Source organism: Chelonoidis abingdonii, chromosome 5 (genome assembly GCF_003597395.2).
Source record: "Chelonoidis abingdonii isolate Lonesome George chromosome 5, CheloAbing_2.0, whole genome shotgun sequence".
Classification (NCBI taxonomy): domain Eukaryota; kingdom Metazoa; phylum Chordata; order Testudines; family Testudinidae; genus Chelonoidis; species Chelonoidis abingdonii.
Genome location: NC_133773.1, coordinates 5,397,273 through 5,417,073, shown reverse-complemented (window position 1 = coordinate 5,417,073; position 19,801 = coordinate 5,397,273).

Here is a 19,801-nt window from a genome sequence, read left to right as displayed (position 1 = left end):
TCTTCGCACATTGGTAAACCAGATATTGGGTCACCATTGCGGCATGGATTGGGATTGTGGATGAACTATTTCCTGGATTCTTCAGTGGCATCTGAGCTTCTACAAGACCTTATCTGTGCCTGTACCAGTAGGGGTTGCTACCCAAATAACTCTGTCATCAGAACTGTGTGCACACTGAAGATTGTAGTCACCCACCTACTCTCAGACCAATACTGTGAAGAAGAGGACTATGTTGACTAGAAACATCTCTAGTCCTGTTACCTTTCAATGAAACCTGGACCAATTTATTAATTTTGTTTTACCCTTTAGATGATTGTGACACTTTGAAGTCACAAATCTAATTTTGTCTCAATTACTCATTAAGCCAACCAACCTTAATATTTCAAAGGGGTCATTTTAAAATGTTGAGAGTGTCATTGTTTGCCCATTTCTGTGGTGGTAACACCACTTGAGCTATGATGTGACACTGTCATCTCAGAGTTGACAGACACTTTCAAGTTCATATATGAAGTGCATGTGTGTAAAGAAGGTACGTGAAGTTGACCAAATGGTGGTGTCTGCTGTTTGCCTATTATAGCATAATGTCCTTCTAGAAAGCTTACCACTGCAGCTTCTCTCTTACTGGATTTGGAACATTATGCTTCCTTTAAATCCTTCATTTAAAAAATAATAATTTGGCAGCAGGATTGGAGAACGCCTTGTTAATTCAATTTTTAATGACCAGTGCCCGATGGGGCTTTCTCTTTGGTAGTCCTAGTTTGCTTGCATGAGCAGGGTATACCTTTTTAGCTGGCTACACTTGTTAAGCATGCACATGCCCCTAGGTAAAATGAAGTGCTAACCACATGAACAGGAAAGGGAAAAAGCTTTGGTTTAATACCGAAAAGTGGAATTTTTGTACATTTTGTCCGTGTAAATTTGGTGGGAAGGTGTCTAAACGACAGAATTGCATTTTATTGAGATGAAGATATTTTAAGCCACTGATTTCTTTTTAAAAAAATTCCATATGCTCTTAACATATTTGCTCCCCTCAGTCAGATGAGTCTAGCGTCTTATGGAGTCAGCCTTGTGCTTCTTTATTTCGGTATTTAACAATGCACTGTCATGAGAGCTGGGGAGTGTTTAAATACCACGACTAAATCAAGAACGCTGATGAAAAAAACCTTTCCAGTGTGAATAACTGCACCAGTTACATAAAGTAGTAACTTATACTGTCTGAAAAGGAAAAACTAGCATTAGCTTATAACATTTAGTGGGAGAATACATTCATCTTTGGATCATGAACTGTTCTTATCTAAATTACATCTCGCTACCTTGCACAGTATAAGTCTGGCATACTGGGCCCCTCTCCTCTGCTAGCTTTTGGCACTGGGCCCATGGTCATGGGATAGCTGGAATGTCCCTCTGCTCCAGCAATCTCTGGGTAGTATAGCGGCCCTCTGGCTATCTATGGCCCCAGTGGAATTCAGCATAGCCCTGAAGGAAGATAGATGTATGGTAGTGGTATATGCTCTTTACTAGTACCTTAAGTGCCCTAGTCTTCTGCACTTCAGGAAAAATTACTAGACCCAAAAAATCCCAAATTTTTAAAGGCAGGGCAAGAATCATGTAATTCCTTAATTGTGCAAACAATGTCGTCTTAAAGCAAGGATCTAACAAAGGACAGAACAAAGAAATGAAGATTATAGGCTGCTGTTACTAAGGGGGCAGAGTTGAGGCTTTTGGGGGGGTGTTGGCTTATGAGTATGTCATTTGGCAAGGGACAGGATGTAGCTTGTTTATAAATTGCTCGGTTACTGTATAGAGCATTTGACACCATTTTTTTATGGATTTCCTAGTTTATTAATATTTCGGTTCCTCGGGACTGTATTTGAGACACCAGACTGCAGTTGTTTTTTATAAACATTACAGATCTCTTCCAGATACATAGTAATAGCCACTTTCTTCAAGTTACATGGTCACTTGCAGTAGCTTCAGTCTTGACCCCCTAAAGAGAAATGTTACCATCCGCATGATGAAAAATCAGTTTCTGAAGGGGTGATAGGTGCATAATCTGCCCATGTGGGGTTATTAAACTAAAAGAGCTACAGGATATGTGGTCAGTTGAATTCCCCTATTCAATATGAAACCTGGACATCTTTGAATACATCTGGGGAGGTAATAAACAGAAATGGCAAATGCAGAGGGATTACAGGCATTCAAGCAATATCCCCCCAATGGGATAACCGTTAAGAAAAAAAATTGTAATATCTTTTTCCATCCTCTGTGATATCTCCTAAGAGATTGGAAATTCTGCTTCAGCTCACACATCTTTCCTCTTTGGAGGCCTGCTGTGAGCTGTTCACCAATGGTCTGAACTGTAAGGAAAAGCCCCTGCACCATCATAGGGGAAAAAACTGTTTACTCCTCTATTTAGTCTACTGCCTCATGACTGAGTTGACTTGGTTGTGCCAGCAGGCGAAACAAACTTTTCTGATATCTGGATGCTTTGTCACAGAACAGCAGGATTCACTTTGCTCTGTCCCAGGGCTCCTTCCAGATTCCTCCAGGAGATGGTTTCCCTAATCTGAACTATGTGCAAAATGACCTCATTGCTTTCAGGGGGAGGTTTTGAGAAGTGCCCAAGGAATTTAGGTGCATAAGCCCCATTGGCCCATGGGCCCCACCATAAAGGATATTGATGGAGGTGGGAGTCATGTAAGGAGTTAGTACAGGACTAACACCACAACTAGTTACTTTATCATCTTTCTTTCTCAGGCTGCAGCCCAAGTAGCCATTCCTACTTGAGAAAGAGTTTAAACATGTGCTTGACTTTAAGCACATGCTTAGGCCCAGATCCTCAAAGGTATTAGGCTCCTAATTTGCATTGAAAATCCATGCAAACTAGGAGCCAAAAATATCTTTTTGAGTATCTGGGCCTCAGGGCTTTTCTGAACATGGACAGGCCTAAACACACGCTGAAGTGCTTTCCTGAATCAGAGCTGTAGATGATAAACATACCTTCCTGGAGAAGCATTTTAAGTTCTTGTGGTTCTATCACCCCAAGTGTAACAGCTTTTAAATTCTTTGACACACTGTGGTGATATCTAATAGGACTGACGTTGGAGTAGGACCTTGATCAGGGGTAGGCAACCTATGGCACGGGTGCCGAAGGCGGCATGCGAGCTGATTTTCAGTGGCACTCACACTGCCCGGGTCCTGGCCACCGGCCCGGGGGGCTCTGCATTTTAATTTAATTTTAAATGAAGCTTCTTAAACTTTTTAAAAACTTATTTATTTTACATACAACAATAGTTTAGTTATATATTATAGACTTATAGAAAGAGACCTAAAAACATTAAAATGTATTACTGGCACACAAAACATTAAATTAGAGTGAATAAATGAAGACTCGGCACAGCACTTCTGAAAGGTTGCTGACCCCTGATCTAGATGCATCTAGCACAATGGGACTAATGCTGTAGATACACAACAAAAAGATGCTCCTGTCCTGAAATGTCTTTAGGATTTTTTTTTTTTGCATGCTTTCCCACAAAGTTGCTCTGGATAATAGCATTTTAGAGGTTGCCTCTCCAGCCTCTTCTTTAACAGAAGAATGCATTCTGCTTTGATTGTCATGGCTTCATGTTGCGCTGCTGCATACTTTCCCCAGTGGGGAAAAGAATGGGCTATGGGTAAGGCTACGACTTAGTCATGGAGGGTGTGGAAGTTACAGAAGTCACGAAATCTGTGACCTCCAGCTACCTCCATGACTTCAGCTTGTGCTGGTCAGGAACTGCATGGTCCCCACCACCCACAGGGGCAGGGAGCTGCAGGGTACCCATATCCCCTCTGGTGGTCCCCGCACCTCCTGTCCACTGTGGGCAGTGAGGGAACCCCTGAGTTCTCATGCACCATGGCTGGCGGGGGCCCCCAGAGCTGCTAGTGGCAGGGGAACCTCTGAGCTCCTGGCAGACATGGGGGAAACCCTGAGCTCTTGGCAACCACCGGCAGCAGGGGAACCTCCAGAGCTGCAGGTGATGGGGTACCCAGCAAATTCCAGTTGCTGCAGGCTGCTTCTAGCCCCTGCGCAGCTGTCCCGCTTCAGGTGGTGTGAGGACCTGGAGATCCCCATTTTTCCCAGATATTTTTAGTAAAGGTCATGGACAGGTCATGGCTTCCATGAATTTTTCTTTTTTGGCCTGTGACCTGACCATGACTTTTACTAAAAAATATCCATGACAAAATCTTAGCCTTCGCTATGGGATCAGTATCTAGAATTTGCCTGGCATGTGAAAAGCTTGAACATCCTCTCTCCCCAGATTGGGTGTGCTGGGTGGTCCACCCCCTCTTCTGGGCTTGGCTGGGGAGCTCCTCCAATTGGTGATGGGGACTCCAGGGGAAAACCCCATGTCTGGCAGTCTGCTGTATGGTTCCCCTCTCCTCCAGCAAATAGAAATAAACTTCCTAGTCAGAACAGGGCAGAAGCTGGATGAAGAAATGGATTTTTTGCATTCTGTGAATTTTCCAAACATTTCTCAGAGCTTTTCTGACTCTCCAATTCATTCTTTTTGCTTGCTAACCTCTCCCCTCTGTGGCTCTGCACGCTGCCGACCACAGAAAGATTCAGCCACCAAAACTGAATTGTCTACTCGACGGCAATATAGTGACCTCACTCTTCCCTCCTTCTGTTTCCTAGCGCTTTGCGGAACCTGTTGTTCTGCTTGCTCCAAATATGAATCTGTTCTGGTGCCTGGGAATCTGTAAAGAGTATTAAAGTGGTTGGTTCAAATCCAGGTCACATCAGAGCGAGGAAAGTCATTTCTCTCCGATGGCTTCTCAGAGGTGTAGGTGAAATGAGTTTGAGCTCATTGCAAGCCCTGGAGGGTGAGTTTCCACAGGTGTCGGTGACTGCACAAGGCAATTGAAAATCAGCCCCCCTTGTTTCAATTAACTGTGAAGCGTGGTTCTACTATGACAAATGGCTGTTTCTTACCTAACAGAGCTAATCCCTTCTAGCTGCTCACTTGAGTGCCAAAAACATGACTTTCTGCCCTTGACTCCCGCTAGCTGAGTTTGCTCTGCAATGCTGGGAATAAGCCAAAGTCCTATTCTTGTGCTTTGTGAGGGGGGTGGGATGTAGAAACCTCACTCTGGTCCAGGAAGGGCTAATACACTGCTCTGAACACAATCTGCCACACCTTGCTACACCTGCAAGAGCTATCAGGCTTGGAGGGAGCAGTTGAAAGAGTTAGCTCAGTTGGGGGAGAAAGCGCAAGCTTCCCAAAGGATGGGCTGGCTGGGACCCAGCTCCCATAAGAGAGTTAAAGCCCCAAATCCCCCTGAGTGAAGGTGGGTCCGGTTTCAGGCTGTTCTCTCTAGTCTTCCACACGGGACCTGCTTATGGTCTGAATGGGACTGCCACCCAGGCCATAGCCTCCCCTGAAGGAGGCTGACTTCCAGGGATAACCCTCGTTTGGCTTGCCCCACTAATGGAGTGCAAGCAGTGCTTGTTCGTGAGCCTGGAAGTGACGTGGTCACATGCTTCATCAATGAGATGAGCTCCTAGCTTCCAATGAGCTACCCCTGGGCAACCCCATGAGGACAATGGCATTGCTCAGGTGTGTGACTGAGGGCTTAAATCATTACTGGTGATGGAACATGAAGAAAAGAACTGAGCTTGGCTATGGCTTGAGAGGCAATGCGCTCCAGTGGGGCAGCCACTGTACTAGGGTTCTGGAGACAGATGTTTTATTCCCAGTTCAGCCTATAGCAAGTCACTTCCCTTCTGTTTTTCCCCTCCCACACTCTGTCTGTCTTGTCTGTTTAGCTCCTCAGGGCAGGGATCTCTCCTGTGTTTGTACGGCACAAGCACGATGGGGCCCTGATCTCAGGTGGGGCATTCCAGGTGTTACTGTAATGTGAATAATCTCTCAGACACTTGTCAGTAAGGTGAGCAGGCTTGATAGTGAGTCACTCAGACAGTAGGCTCTGGCAACGCCACTCTTCCAGAAGAGGAGAGTGGCCTTTAAGTCTTACATTAGATTTGAAGTGGGGGGAAGTGGGGGGTTAATCCTCCAGTTGACACCTCAGGCTTTGTTACAGATACAGTTTAGTCTCATTTTTTTTTTTTTGCCTTTAAGCTGTTTCATCTTTATTATTATTATTAGGGTCAAATACTTGAGCTGCTCCCATCAACTGCAGGTGCAAGTGAAGTTGGCCCTTAGCTGACAGACTTTCTAGCCTAGACTCTTCTAACCTTCTGCTTTTCTCTTCACTGGCCCTCCAAGCAGCTTAGCTCAGATAATGTCCCAACACCTATAATTCCCTCTCCGGGTCCTCTTTTTTTTCCTCTTCAGAATTCTATTGGCTGAAATATTAACTTTCTCCTCTCTTCTCATCAGCTTCCTTTTCAGGTTAGGGTGGGGTTATGTGATATTAACATTCAAAGGAGTAATATTTGGGTTGATGGACATATTGGTCATCGAATGAGAAGCAAGGATATGCCTGACACATCACAGCCCTGTTACCCCCTCCCTCATGCACAAATTCAGACCTCTATGGGACAGCAATTGCATAAATGGAAAAATAGATCTCACAGGAGAGTTGTGTGACTGGATGCCAAGGGAAGTGGCCAGGGTAATAATATATAGGAGAGACTGCCCTGTGGATGTTTCCCATCCATTAAGCTGTGATCCACCCTCAGTATTAACAGGGCCCCCATATAACGAACACCTAAGTTACCCACAGAAGCGCTACTGCCTCGGAACAAACGCATTCGGTGGTCAGAAAATAGCATTTTATTTGAAAATTTTCAAAAGAAACAATGCTTTCATTTCTCCAAAGCTGAAATGTTTCCAGCCCTTTCCCAGTTTTTGTTGAAAAGCCAAAAAACATAGCTATCCATGAAACTTTATTTCAGAATAAAGGCTACATTTTGACCGCTCTATTGCTATTATGAGGGCATAGCACTCTTTCTAGCAATGCCTGGAAGCTCTCTTTTTCCTAAAGTAACCTTTTCAGGGGGCTCACATCTATCAGGAGTGAGAGAACAGCTCATCTTCTGTATTTGTGACCTCCCGCCTGGTCTATTTAAACTCCTAATTCTTTCACCTGCCATGTCTTTATTTCAATAATATTCCTTCTTTCAATGGCTCCCTTGTTCCAAATTTGGATTGAATTTACCACTCCCAGTGTATGCTGTGCATTCTGCCTTAGGCTTAATGGATTCTTAGAATAATTGCTCATAGGAGCAAAGAAGCATTGATACAGCAGCTATATATCTCAACTACATATTTATCTAAACACACCCTATTGCACTGACCTAGGGGCTCCGATTCTGTAACAAACGTTAATTTCAGCTCTGTTTCAGCAATACCTTTTTCCTGCATAATATCCAGCATTTGCTTCTGTATTATGTTCATAAACAATTAAATGCAAGCATAAGATAACCTAGGGATATGAATGCCCTCTTTTCATGGGAAGACTCGTCTGTGGACCATGATGAATATAAGACAAAACTAACTTCTGATATATGAATCTTTATGCTGGAGGAAAACATATAGGCTCTATCAGCCCCTCCACTCCTTGCCGATATTCAGAGCAGCTATTTTCTCCTGCAAATGACAATTTTCATTTCAAGTGGGCTAAGAGAGGTCCTCTAGCTAATTCATGTGGTGATGAGATGGAGGCAGTGGCATGAAACCGGGAAATCAGGTGGATATATAGCAAATAAGGCAACACAAAATACTTGAAGTGCCATTGCTGACAGCATGTGCAAGTGCAGATTAAGGTGTTCCTGCTCTAAGACAGGCATGTGCTTGAGGCACACAATTAGCCTCTTGACACAAGCGCAGTGCATGCACTCTGGATCACCTGATCATTTTTTCCAATCTTTGATTAAGAGCTGCCGAAGCACTAAGATTCTGTATCAGCATGCTTGATAGTTGGCTTCTAATTATAAATGACGCTCCTTCTATGGAAGTGTGGAGCTGATGCTGTTGAAAGTCACACACAAAGGGCCTGATTTCTTGTCTCCAAGCTGTGCGATTCAGTGGCTTTCAGCTTAGTGACAATTTAAACCATGTTATCCTTTTGTGAGTAATTCTACTTATGCCATGCTATTCCAGGAAACAGTATCCCACCAGTGCCAACACTTCACATGCATTTTCTTCCAACTCTTGCATTGCTTTTATGTAATTTCACTATCTCACAAGGGACGCGATTACGGAGCGTGGAATATTTGGTTCTTAGCGACGATTCTGGGCGAAGCTCTGAAGTTTGAATTATAGACTAATAAAGTGAGGTTTATAATTCATGTTGACAGGGAGGCGTAATTGAGGAATATTTTCTCCTGAATGCCTCATCATTATGGTTCTCGCAATCCCTTAAATGCTACATTAAAATGAAAATTTCAAGTCAGACAATAAACTACAGCAGTATAATAGCTGGCTTAAAATCCTGCAGCTCTGCATGGGCGCGGCTGAGGAGCGCCATTCAGGGACTGGGTAGGGAGAAGGGTCAGAATTCCCACCTCTGCCTGCAGACTAGCAGTACAGCTGTTCTGAGCTCCCTGGGAGATGCAGCCACCACCAGACTCGAGGGAGAACTTTTGCCATTGGTTTGCGGTAGCTGATCCACTGATTGTTTCCCAGATCCATCTTTCTTCAGATCAAGAGAAAATGTAGGTTGTCTACTTAGCAGGGAAGGAGAGCTAATAAGTGATGACATCAAGACAGAGGTGTTTTAATGCTTATTTTGCTTCGGTCTTCACTGAAAAGGTTAATGGTGACAATAGGGTGACCAGATATCTCGATTTTTATAGGGACAGTCCTGATTTTTGGGGTCTCTTTCTTGTATAGGCTCCTATTACACTCCCCCCCCCCATCCCTGTCCTAATTTTTCACACTTACTGTCTGGTCACTCTAGGTGACAAGCAACTCAACATAATTACAAGTGGGAAAGAAAATATTCCAAAATAGGCATGATCCGGGGTTATCCCCATTCTGTATCTGGCCTTGGTTTGAAACAGTTTATAATCGTTCATTTTGTCCTTTGGCGTTTCAGCTGCCACCTCTGCTAAGGGTCCACTGAGGTGTGACCTCAGCTCTACCATGTACTGGTCTTCAGAGATGCTGTACCCAATGCAGGCTCTTTCAAAATTTTCTAAGAAGGCCTCAGTGTCATCATCTGCCTTGTAGTTGGGAAATTTCTTGTGCGGTTGAACAACAACTGGCGACGGGTGTTAGATTGGTTGGGTTCTGTTGCTGTGCTTTCAATTCAGGCGCTGCCGGTGGGCCTCCTCTTTTTTCCATTTGTTGGTGTTTTTCATCTCTCGTTGGGCTGCATCTTTGGCTGCTTGTTCTCTTTTGTAGGCTCTCTTTTATCTCAGCTCTCTCTGTGGTTGGCCTCTTTCTCTTCTTCTCAGCTCCATTTTTTTTTCTTTATGTCTAGTCTTTAGTTTGTTTTCATGTCTGCCTTGCTGCTCGTTCTGATTTTGCCTCTGCCTCCAGTCTTTTCTACTCCTGTTCGGTTTGTAGTAACCGTTCTTGTTTTCTTGTTTGCGGTGCCCTCTGTGGTTGTTGAACTACTGCCTCTGTTGTCTCCTGAGTCTGCCTAGAACTCTTTTGTTATACTTTCTTCTATGTAACTTGTGACATGGAAATATACAAGTAACAGTTTTTACCTGTGTTGTTTCTGGTACTTGATTCATGGAATATCTATTGTTTACAAAGACCTTAATGCAACCTGAATGGTTCTCGCTTATAATGCAAGCCACAAAGCACTAGAAAAAAAAAATTCTCTGGCTACTTTTAAAACAAACCTTTCATCTCTCTAAAGCCCTAGCAAAGAAAAAGAAAAATAATATCTCTAGCTTTGGATTCTATCCCTCTTGCCACATGTTGTAGCTTCCTACTCAGTTGAACTTGGTTCATGTAACCTGAGAAGCTAGATAACCCTCTAGACTTTAATACCAGCTTCAATTTGATCTCACTGCACCAGCCAAGATGTCCAGGATTGGCTCTCTTGATCTCCCAAATACCTTCTCTGGAGACCCAAACTCAGAAGCACTGAGTCTAACAAGGAAATAACTCACTTCCCTTCCCCTCTCTCTCCCACCCGACTTTCTCTCAGGCTACTGAGAACTGATGCAATCTCTTTACATCACCAATAAGAGCAGGTCCCGCTTCCACAAAGAAGACCAAACCCCAAAATACAGGAGAAACAGAATGATTACTTCTCTTCTTCCCCCTCCACAATTACCTGGTGCGCAGAGTTACTTCCGTAGATCTAACACAAAGAGAATTCCCTCTCCCTTCGTTCCTTACGCTCAGAGAGAAAACTCAAACAAGTCTTAAAAGAAAGCTTTATAAAAAAAACGGAGAAAAAAACACATAAAATATCTTGCATCAATGACATACACAGGCTATTATTAAAAGAAAAATATGAGACACATTCAAAAAGATACAATTTAAACAATTCCAGCAAACTACAACTCTGTAAATACAAACAAAACAGTATAAAAACATGTATTTTGCTACTTTTTACGCCATAATTTAAACGAAATTAGAAGTTAAGATAGAAAGAAAGCCTCATAGCAGCGAAGACAGAAAAAGACACAACCAACACAGACCCCTCCCTGAGTTGAAAAAATCCAGTTTCCTGATTGGTCCTCTGGTCAGGTGTTTGGTTCCCTTTGTTAACCCTTTACAGGTGAAAGAAACATTAACCCTTAGCTATCTATTTATGACACAGGTTAAAGAATATTGAAATAGGGCTGGATGTATCCAAGTCATTGGGATCTGAGGAAATTCATTGTAAGGTATTTTGCCGAAGCAATTACTTTGAGAATTCATGAGGACTGGTGAGGATCAGAGAAGGGGAAACATTGTTTCCCCGTTTTAAAAGACAAGTTGCAAGAGGACCTGTGGAAATATAGACCAATCAGCCTAAGTTTAATATCTAGAAAAATACTAGAACAAGTTATCAAAAATCTATTTTGTAAGTGCCTAGAGGATAATAGGATTATAACGAACAGGCAGTATAAATTTTGTCAAGGCTAAATCATGTGACAGCATCCTAATTTCTCTCTGACAGGATTAGTGGCCTAGTGGATAGGGGAAAACAATAGACATCTTTTTAAGTATGGTTTTTGATAGGCCCATATGACATTGTCACAAACAAACTAGGGAAATGCAGTCTAGATTAAACTACTATGAGGCGAGTGCACACCTGGTTGCAAGACCATACTCAGAGTAGTTACCAATAGTTCCCTCTCAGTTTTGCAATGTGTATCCAGTAGAGCCCCACAGGGGTCAGTCCTGGTCCAGTACTAGTCAATACTTTCACTAATAACTTTGTATAATGGAGTAGAAAGTCTGCTAATAAAACTTTTGTAGGTTGCAAGCACTTTGGAGGACAGGATTAGAATTCAAAACTTCCTTGACAAATTAGAGAATTGGTCTGAATTAATCAGGATGAAATTCAATATGGAGAAGTGCAAAGTACTTCGCTTAAGAAGGAAAAATCAAATGCACAACTACAAAATTGGGAGTAACTGGAAAAGTGGCTCGGTGGTGGAACTTTCTAGCTAGAAGGGTAGTTAAGCTCTGGAACTGACTTTCAAGGGAGGTTGTGTAAGGTTAAGAACAGGTTGGACAAATACCTCTCAGGGATGGTCCATGTTTACTTAGTTCTGCATCAGTACAGGGAGCTGGATTGGATGACTTCTTGACGTCCCTTCCAGGCCAACCTTTCTATATCTTCCCACTACTGGGAATTGTCAGTATGGGTCATTCAAAACAAATGTTTGGCTAGATTAAGATGACATTGACCTGGTTGGCTTCAGCTTTGACAGCTGTAGTGTTGGAAGACAACATACACACAATGTGTTGCTAAGGGGAAAGTAGGGACTTCCATTTTTCTCTAACGTGGTAAAGAGTAAAAGTGATTTGGTCAAGAATGCACAACCAGTGTGTTGTTGGTAATAAACCAATTATAAAAGAATTTTTGCTGTCCAAGTTTTCATATTATGTAAACTGAAGCCCACACGTGCCTTTTTATAGTAATTGCACAAGATGCATAATATTCAGGAAATTTAATGGTGATTGGAAGACTGCTAGTAAATTGGAGGTGTATATACGTCTTAGTGTGAAGAGATAGAGCTTCGCAGGAGAAATCCAGCATGATCCACCTATGAACAGTATCTGGCCATTTTCTTTTTCTGTGCATCCATTTCCTTATTTAATAACTAATGGCAATGCATGTTTTTAATTAGCAAACATGAGTGTCTCAGACCCGAATATGTGGCTTTCTTAAGCTGCACCACCTGTCCCTGTTTCCAGGGGACAGAGTGCCTGGAGGCAATACTTCATGGGGCACAGGGGGTGAACCTCCCCTTGCAGCCTGGCATTTGGTGTTTTAATGATTTAAGATACAGCACTATAGCTATATGCCTTGGATTCCCTTATCCCTTGTCAGCCTGGGTACTGTAGTTGCACTGGTTGATCTCCTCCAAGAGACAGATCAGAGCACCTGTCTTGGCATTGTTAAACTATTGGCTGTCTGAACTGCTATGGAGCTTAGACCTTATGGGGCTGCTATCAGGTGGCTTTGTTATTATCTGAGAGTTTCCTGACAGCAGTGTTGGGGAAATTACTCCACTTCCCCCATGGGGCTCTATTGTGGAGTTCCATCCCATCTTCCTTCTTGGCTATGGAAGCTTGGCTTGTGCTGTCTTCCCTAAGCAGAGGAGACACACTTTGATCCTCCGGTCTCTTCTGATTCAGATATTGCCTTTTCCCATGGTTCGGCTGAGATTGGGGAATGGAGGAGAGTGTGCTGCCTCAAACCAGATTAAGCCTTATAGGACAGGGATTCCCCCCTCCCCCCGAGTTATTTCCTGAGAGCTGCCAAACTCCCCTCCCCCTGCTCCCTCTCCCTTCAGTGTGCCGTATCCCCACTTCTCTGCCCACCTCCAGGAGCTTCGTGCTTTCCAGGAGGGAGCGGGGAGAAGCGGGAAGCCGGGGGCTCGGGGAGGAGGCGGAGAAGAGGCAGGGCAGGGGCAGGGATCTGGGGAAGGAGTGGGAAGAGGTGGGATGGGGTGGGGCCTCATGGAAGGGGTGGAGTGGGGGTGGGGCCAGGAGTGGGAGGGGGGCTTTTGTACCTTTTATATGAAAAAGGTGGCAGTGATGTGGCCCTTATGGTGATTCGAGTTTGAGATCCCTGTTACAGGACAACATGCTTCTACATAGAAAATAAATTAAAATTGACAAACTAGTCAAAAGCTGCTGACAGGGTGTGGGGCTTTCCAAGGAGATCTGGAGGAGAAGGGAAATAAGGATAAAAGTTTTCTTTATATCCTCTTTAGTGTCATCTTCCCCTCAACATACTGAACGCTTTAGGATGCCTAAGAAAAAGGTTCATTACCTCAGTTCAGTCTGTCATGTCTCCTCCATTCTTCTACTATAATAGTCTCAGCACCATTAGACTGTGGAAAGAAAGAAATATGTTTGCGATGGGGAGGGAGAGAACCTGCTTTTTCTTGATCTTACACAGGCCTGAAGGAAACACTGGCTCTCCAGAGTGTTTTTGTTTTCCTGGATTTCTATACAGTAAGTACCTTCCACAGAACTGCAGATAGAAGGGAAATTGACATATGAATGGAATATTCTTATACTCTCAGAGGAATGAGAAACTTTCAGAGATCGATTTAAATAAATAGCTTTGATAGAGCCTGATCCAGAGGCTAATGTAGTCTATGGGTATTTCTGATGCGAATGGAAAGGCTTCCATTCACTTCAGAGGGCTTTGAATGTGGAACAATACTTTTTGAACTCCTTGTTACCAATTTTTTTGACTGAAAGCAGGCAATTGACTTTTTTTTCCAATGCAAATCTCTTATGCAATATAGTATTAAAATTAACAGTAAAGCCAACTTTCTTGATGAGTATATTTAAGCACCTCAGTACTTTAGACTGACTTGCAGCTGTAGCTACTTGTGGGGGGGGGGTTGGGTCTCTTGCCCATAGAGATGAATGAAGTGAGGCTACTTAAACAAACCATTTCATTATTTGATGATATTTGATCTTGGGCTTCGATAAAAAAAGTGTACAAAAATCTTACTGACAAGCATGAAAAATGTGGTGGTCTATTTGGCAGTGTTTGTAGGGCTTTATATCTTGAATTGACTATTCAGGATATTGTTCATGAAAATCAGAAATGAGATATTAGAAGAAATTGAAAGAATAATCCAACACAACTCTTTCAATAGAAAATGCTGCCTGGTTTTAAGAACATAAATGCAACTTTGATCCTGCAAAGGCTTATGCATATGCTTAACTCTGCACATGTGAGTAGTCCCATTGAAGAAAATGTAACTAAGTATACCTCTACCCCAATATAACACTGTTCTCGGAAGCTAAAAAAAAATCTTACTGCGTTGTAAGTGAAACCGTGTTATTTCAAACGTGCTTTGATCTGCTGGAGTGCACCCCCCCCAACACCCCGGAGCGCTACTTTACCGCTTTATATCCGAATTCGTGTTATATCGGGTTGTATTCTATCGGGGTAGAGGTGTATGTGTGTAAAGTAGGCATGTTCTTAGCTTTGTAGGATCTAGCCCCAAGTGATTACCTGCAATAAATGGGGATCCAATTCTGGAAACCCATTTTTTCCCTATGTAGGTGCAGAGCACCATAACTCTGGTCCAGCAAAGTGCTAGCATGTGAGTTGTCTCACTGACTTTTATATTAATCACACTACTGTGGATTTCCTTAGTGTAGATAGGGCCTCAATTTGTTGTCCAAGAACTGAAAACATTCCTCATCAAGGCAAATCCAAAGGGACGTAACCTTCTCGAGTACTGAGCACCACCCAGATTGTTCTCTTGCTAGATCCTTAGACAGTCTCAGTCCTTGGACCTTATTATGACGCTGAAGTTTTTGGTGAGCAGGTGATTACCTCAGCATTCCTTCCTTGAGATACATACTTTGTCATTCATTGGTCTTACCTCCTCATGTCCATTCTAAGAAAGCATCCATATCCAAACCACTGGTGAAGAAGGAATCTGGTAGGTTCAGCTACACATTTTCTCAATCTCATCTTGTTTTGCTACATAGTCTTTCCCCAGCTGCTCTTCATTGAGAATCAAATGTTAATAATCATTCTCTGGCCTTCCCCAGGGTCCACAACTCACTGCCGTATAAGAAAGCTGGAAACTCTAATCGAGAAATGTTACCCTCTTCTAGATGTTTGGGTCCACCTGATGCTCTCCTTCCAACCCTCCAAATGCTGCTAGAGGAAAAGTTACAACTTTAGGTATAGCTGACCTAAAATTCTCACTTCCCACCCTCGTTCAGTATAACCTGACTAGTAACGTTCATGGTTGGCCACTAGTGGGAACAGTAACTGACTTGCTACAGGGACTCTAGGATGTCACGCATTCAACTTTTTTTTTTTGCCTGAAAGCCCTAAAAAAGGTGAACAAATGTACCATTCAATAGATATGCACACAGAGATCAAATCTTCCTCTGGTGTCAGATAGTGCTGCTAACTGCCAATTACAACATGCTATCAGTATCCCATTGTTTTCAGTTCATACATTTAAATATTCTACCATTTTTGAAGTAGCGTAGGTAGGGGGTGTGTGTGTGTGTGTGTGTGTAATCTCTCTCTCATATATATATTACAATGAAATGCCTATTTAGATTGAAGGACTTTCCATAACTTTAACATCTCATCTGTTTTGGATCACTTAATGAATGACTTGTGCTCTAGGAGCTGACCCGCTCTTTGCTTCAGCTTCTTTCTAAAAGGACTAGAACATCTCTGCTTCACTACAGTAAGAACCAAGCATGTTACATACAATCGCCTTTTTATTGTAAGAAAAAGGTAAAGTGTTTTGTTTTCCTGGAGAATGGCATAAATTTCCCATTACTCCTCCAAATCTAGTCTTAGATTTATTTGTATAGACTGTACAAATTACATTGAGAATTCAGCATTTTTTGACTCTGCTGTGAAGGCAAACTTGGTGTAAAGACTCCTCCTCTTCCCTCTGATCCTGAGCCAAAGTCTATTGAAGTCAATGGGGATCTTTTCATTGACTTCAATAGGCTTTCGATAAGGCCTGCCTCAGTCTCATATTTTCCATGTATCGATTGCATTAAAATATCACATCAAGGAAACTGTTTTGGTTTTTTTGGTATTGTGGTAAAAAAAATTCAGTAAATCTTACCTAATTGTGATACTCTACATTGGGAAATCCACTCATTCTGGAAACTTCTCATGGAACCAGTTTAAGACCAATGCTCTGAATAGCTGCTGGTAAAGGAGGATGACAGCTGTGCTAAGAGGGGAAACTTTCTAGTGACTTGGTGCCCACATTTTCTCTTGTGTCTTAATCTTCTCTGGGTTCTGTTTGCTGTAAGCTGTTTGCCTTGTCTACATGGGGGCTGTGCGGTGGGTTAGCCACCCCTTAGCTGCCCCACTGTAAACCCTCAGTATGGAGAGACAAAGCTGGTATTTGAACTTGTAGTAAGACCTAGTTCTTATCTTTAGCTCTCAAAGTGCTTTGCAACATGAGGTCAATATTACTATCCCTGTTCTACAGACGGGGAACTGAGGCACAGAAGCAAACGATTTGCCCAAGGTCACCCAGCAAGTCAGTTGCAAAGCTGGGACTAGAATTCAGGTTTTCTGAGTCCTAATACAGTGCTCTATCTACTAGACTATACTACTGATTCCCCATCACCTCTGCACAAGTTCTGTGTAAGCACAAAAGCTTCTCTTTCCAACAGAAGTTGGTTCAATAAAAGATGTTCCCTCACCAACCTTATCTGACTAATAGCTAGGGACCAACATGGCTACGGCACCCCATATGATTACCTAACTGTTTCCATATGCATTCAAAACACAAATCAAACATGTTCTGCCCAACACACAAGGGGAAATTTTACTTTCTGTGACTGTCATGTCATGGTTGAGAAGTAATTTTCCCTATGAACAACAAAGGAAACACTTGTTTGTTTGGTCAACATTTTCACTGAATTTGTCAAGTTTTTTTGCACTATAACATCTCCGTTCCCCTGCCTCCCCAAAAATCTACAAAAATAGAAACTTCCTTGGGAAAGCTTCCATTTGGTCCCCAAGACACTTTTTTTCAATCAAAAGTTCAGTGGAAACCTTCTTAAATGGCTTTATTAAGCTTGGGAGAAACCTTCTTCTTAAGCACCCGTTCTCAGTCAGTCCAAATAGTAGAGCAGTGGTGTTACAGCAGAATCGAGATACCAACGAGAAATGAAGATCATCACCTACATTCGACATGAAGTAGAATCTTTCCTGAGCATTGACTAAATATAAGGGCCAAATTTTCAGAAAGGCAAAATACTTAGTATCTCTAATGCATGCTGAGCATGGCTGAAAACGTGGGCACATCATTTAAGCGCCTACATGAGAATTCGTTTCAGAGGGGTAGCCGTGTTAGTCTGTATCAGCAAAAAGAATGAGGAGGTCCTGTGGCACCTTATAGACTAACAAATTATTTGAGCATAAGCTTTCGTGGGCTAAAGCCCACTTCGTCAGATGCTTTAGCCCATGGAAGCTTATGCCCAAATAAATGTGTTAGTCTCTAAGGTGCCACAAATACTCCTCGTTCTTTTTACATGAGAACTGGCACTTCTGAAAATCTGTCCCTAGTCATGGATCCTGCACACCCTTGAAAATCTGGCCTCATATTTTGTTTTGTCCGAGTCAGCAGCAGCATGGTATCATCCCCTTCTGCCTGTTTGTCCTTTGTCTACACACAACGATAATAATCTGGCTTCCATCCCGTGTGCTGAGGTGAAAGTACCTACTAGCTGTAAAACCAACCTTGTCAAATTCACTGAACTCCCCATCCTGCTTTACACCGCCAGTGTTGATTTGAATTCCTAACTGTCACAGAAATTCCAGATTTCTATCAATACAAAGATTTTTACTATATGAAATATTGGTGGATTGTTTTGCCATAAGATGTTTTGACACCTGCACCTACCTTATATTCTCAGCTCCAGGCTAAATTACTACCATTCCTTGTGAATACATCTTTTGCAGACCTCTGTTTAAAGTCTCCAGTTAATTCAAAAAGCAGCTACAGGACTTTATTCGTACCCAGTATAAATGCCCCACTTACATTACTCCAAGACTGAGTAACATTTGCTTTTTGGGATGCATTTGTACTGATTTTTTGGAAGTTCTAAAAACAGGCATTCAGTCAATCAAAAGTAGGTTTTAAAAAACAATACTTTGGTGGACAGCATCTCTCTTGTGGAATTCAGGTCTGACATGTCTTATTGAATTGGAATTTAATGCAACCCAGGACTCTGGAGAACTCTCCCTCTTGATCGCAGATGCATCATCCTCTTCAGTATTTATTTAAATTGGTACTATTAGGAGGAGAAGTTGGGCCCCAGATTTATTAATATAAGTTGTTAGTAGCACATGAAAGTATGTTTGTGTTTTTTTGTTGTTGTTGTTGTTTTTCCCCCACACCACTTACAAGGTTGTGACTGTGGAGATGGGAGATGTAGTCCAATGGGAGGATGGCAGTACAAGGACCCAAACTACAACTGCAATGAGGCACTGCAGAAGCTCATGCAGACAGATTAATAGCCCAAGCAAAAATGGGAAAAATTGAAACAGATGATTTCAATGTAAAATTCACCAAAACTGATCTTCCCCCCAAAAAAGTTCAACAAAGCCTCTTTTTCCAAAGGAAAATGTTTGTTTTTTTGTTCCACTTTCTTCAGCCTGCCCTATTCAATGATTTTTTTACAGCTGCTGCTTGCTGTAGCTGTATTTCAGTTTGTTTTTATAAAGCATTTTTGCAGAGTTTACTAAGAAGGGCACTTCATAAATTCCTCAGGCTACAGTTTCTTGTGGAGCAGTTTCTATGGTGATTTTTTTTTCAACTGCCGTCCAGAAAATATTCCTAACAACTAGGGAAACAGGAAACTTAAAAATCAAATGAGTTTAGCACAAAATGGATGTTAAGGTTTATCCCAGTGGAGGTTTGTTAGCAGCATCCCCATTGGACCATCCCATGGTTTGGGACTTGTGGTGCAGTAATTGCGTAGGTTTACGTGTGGAAGGGGTCACCCATTATGTTGTGGTGTCATTTTACCTGCCAGATTTTTGGCAACTATCCTCCCCTTCTCTCCCCCCCCCGCCCAAACAAAAAACCTGATCTCTGCAAAGATCAGCAATTGTGCAAACAAAGCACAGTTTAGCTCACTCTTTCAGAAAGGCAGGTTTATAGCCCCAGACTCCAATCTTCCTATTATTGAGATCCCCATAGAAATCTCCATGCCTGGACAGGGCTTTAAATGGAAGTGACAACCCGTCAGTGCTTTCCACCCTGAACAACCTCTCCTCAAGATCATCTCCATATAGCCACTCCACCACCACCACCACCTATTCTACAATGGAGTGTCCCTTTCGTTCTCAGCCCCTCATGTTAAGAGCTGGACCCAAGAAGCCAATTGCCCTGCATAATTTGTAGGCTGAATAGAAGTATTATTCTTATGCCTGTATTTAGTGACTTTGTAGATGCTAAATATAAACAGATACAGATGCTGCTTTTTTGTACAACTCCCATACCTGTGTCGATAATAAAACTCAAATCTCCAGCACACTTTCTAGAATACACTTGAACATCTTATTACCTCCTTCCCTTCACCTAAGAGCCATTCTAGGATTTTTCACACTCGTTTTAGCACATTGCATAATACCTTAGACTTCTTTTTTTTAATAACGTCTCAAATATTTGAACAGAAGGGGAAAAAAG